The 3,025-nt window shown below is 47.3% G+C and overlaps 1 protein-coding gene across 4 annotated transcripts in view; it reads right to left on the reverse strand.

Moving 5' to 3' along the window:
- Nphp1 (nephrocystin 1) overlaps positions 1–3,025 on the reverse strand; it is a 53,299-nt gene that overhangs the window by 10,915 nt on the left and 39,359 nt on the right. The window lies entirely within an intron of this gene.

Consider the following 3,025-nt stretch of genomic DNA (forward strand, 5'->3'; position numbering starts at 1 on the left):
AGAGAGAAAGAAAGAAAGAAAGAAAGAGAGAGAGAGAGAGAGAGAGAGAGAGAGAGAGAGAGAGAGGAGAGAATGAATGAATATGGGGCAAGTGTTGGTGGAGCTAAACAGGTCACATAACAGGCTCACCACAAACTGAGGCTGTGGGCCTAGGGGCAGGGCCCTTTCTTGTGCAAAGAAACTGGTATAAGACCTGGGTCTGCACTTTGCATTTTCATGTCTTCTGATATACAGAAGATCCCTAGGGCATGTGCAAAAGTGCTGGATGGGTGAGGAGCCCCAGCAAGCTGGGCGAAAATAAGCACAGGACAATTCAAACCAGGCTTCTCACCAGCAACCAGGCCTCCACTGTGTGCGCTTTGGCATAATAGAAAGAGCTCCACAGAGCATCATCTCTCACTGTCTAGCAGAAGAGAACCATACTGAAACACAGGTGAAGGTGATGCAGAGGCCAGTGGGGCTAGGAGTGGACTATACCTTTAAAGGGGAGGAGAAGAATGTGGGGATGTCATTCTCCTCCCACTCTCACCCATGGAGGGTGGCTTGTCAGGGATGTGAGGAGGCTGAATAGGCCAGCCCTGCCTGTCTTCCCTTCCCTGGTGTGGAAGTTCAGAGAACTCTGGGTAAAGCTCACGTGCTGGTGCCCAGCCTCTCAGGCCACACAGTCCATAATCCTTTGGCCCTAGAAAGTCCATGGCCTGGTTTCTCTGAGAGTCATCCTGTTCTTGGATCACACCAACACTGTGCTCAAAGCAGAATGGCCATTTCAAGATACAGCTTTAATCTGTGGGCCTGTGATGTTTTGAATATGCTTGGTCCAGGAAGTGGTGCTCTTAGGAGATTTGGCCTTGTTAAAGTAGGTATCGCCTTTTGGAGGAAGTGTGTCACTGTGGGAGTGTGGGCTTTGAGACCCTCTTCCTAGCTGCCTGGAAGACAGTCTTCTCCTGTTTGCTTTTGGAAGATGTAGAACTATCAGCTTCTTTAGTACCATGTCTGCCTACACACTGCCATGCTTCTTGCCATGATAATAGACTAAACCTTAGAACCTGTAAGCCAGCCCCAGTGAAATGTTTGCCCTTATAAGAGTTGCCTTGGTCATGGTGTCTCCTTATAGCAATGGAAACCCTAAGACAGGGTCTAAAAGAAAAGGACCATAGCAGACAGGCAAGAGGGGTTGGGGACAGTGGGAATGAAGTCCCAGAGAAGCACAAGAGGACACAAGCAGGAAGATCTCTACTTGGAAATCATGACACACACCTATTTCTGTCCTCCTGTGAGCTGCATGCAACATACCTTGCTGGTCCCTGAAGTCAGGGGGACAGGGACTAAGGACTTTTGCCATGACCCTATAACACAGAGCAGTGTTCTTAGTTTCAGACAGATGGCCAGTTTGATATTGAGGCAGTGGAGAGTATCTGAGCAGCAGTATTTGAGCCAAGAAAGTAGCATTAAGAGCTGTCCCTGACAGCCACTTGGGAGCCCTGCAGGCCTGGACACAGGTGAGTGGCGGGGCAGCGCAGCAATAGGAGAATGAGAACAGGACCCAGCTTTCTCTTACAAAGCCTGCTACTATGAGGCTCTTGTTCTCCACTCCATGAAAAGGACAATTTTTTCAAGGGAAGATTGGCCAAAAGAGGGAGGGTAGATTAAATGTTTTATGAATATCTAGGGACAAAAAAAAAAAAGCCAAGAGTAAATAGTGTCCATGAACGCGTTATTAATGGCTGCTGACAGACTGAACTGTAAAGTATATCCCACACTTCAGCAGAACCGGGACTGAAAACAGCCATGCTCTGAGGGCAGACCAAGCCTTCTTTCACTTTCCTACTTCATTAAAAAAAATGTAAATTATATTATTCACGTGTGTGTGTGGACAGGGGAAGTTGGTTCTCTCCTTCCACCACATGGACCCTCAGGATCAAACTCAGATGGTCAGGCTTAGCAGCAAGCACCTTTATCTGCTGAGCCATCTCGCCGGCAACTCTTCCCTACTCCCTGACGACCTGTGAGCCAGGTCCTGGCAGGGCGGGGCTCGGCAGCAGGCTCTGCTCTGTATGCCTTCCTCCCTTTTCCCTGATTCCCTGTGTGCCCTATGATCACATCCCTCAACCCTTCGAGGCCTATTTAAAGACAATGTCTGATTTTACCAGACACACTCATTTGAACAAATCCTTGAATCACATTTACATTTGTCTATGCATAAAATCACTCTGCTAGCACATACCGAGAGCAGCCTAGGTTTCTGTGTGTGTCACACATAGATATGGGCTAAGTGGTTTCACAGGCTTCCTTTCATTAAACCCTATTCAGCTTTATAGGGCTGATGCTGTTAAAGTTTGAGATCCTGAGAGAGGTGCTTTAGTGACTACAGGGCACTAAGTGAGGCACTGGTAGATCTGAGATGTCACGCATGTAGATTCAATCTTCCTGAGGAAATTCCAGTTAAAATAACAGGAGGTAAACATTCCTCAAATTTAGAACAGTCCACCCCTCTTCCCTAAGGCAGTATAGGTGCTGTCAAGAATGTAGAGTAACCGACACGTTCCTGCTTTGCTAGTGACGGTGGGGTAAATGGTGCAGTCATATGGACAACAGTTTGGAGCTTATCAAGTTAAAGCAATTCTCTATAAGCTAGCAATTCCATTCCCAGGCATTTTTACCCATAAGAAATGCAAACATATGCATTGTATGCAGATATTATATGCAAATATCTGGAGAAGCTTTACTCCTGTCTGACCAGATCTAGAAACATCAAGCAAGGCATGGACAAGCCAACTGTGCCTATCCATCAGGTATAGCACCATCTAGAACAAAAAGGACCAAGTTACAAACAAGCCCACAGCATGGACGGGCCTCCAGTGCAGCTCCAAGTCTACCTAGCACCATCTAGGAGAGTGTGGAAAATGTAGAAGTGTTGAGGAAAAAGACATGAGTGGTTGCTTGAGGCTGCAGCTGCGGTGCTCATTGCAAAAGGACAGGAGAAACTTTTTAAAAGAGAGGGGGAGGGGGGAGAGGGATGGGGTGA

The sequence above is a fragment of the Mus pahari genome, chromosome 3 (assembly GCF_900095145.1).
Source record: "Mus pahari chromosome 3, PAHARI_EIJ_v1.1, whole genome shotgun sequence".
Lineage (NCBI taxonomy): Eukaryota > Metazoa > Chordata > Mammalia > Rodentia > Muridae > Mus > Mus pahari.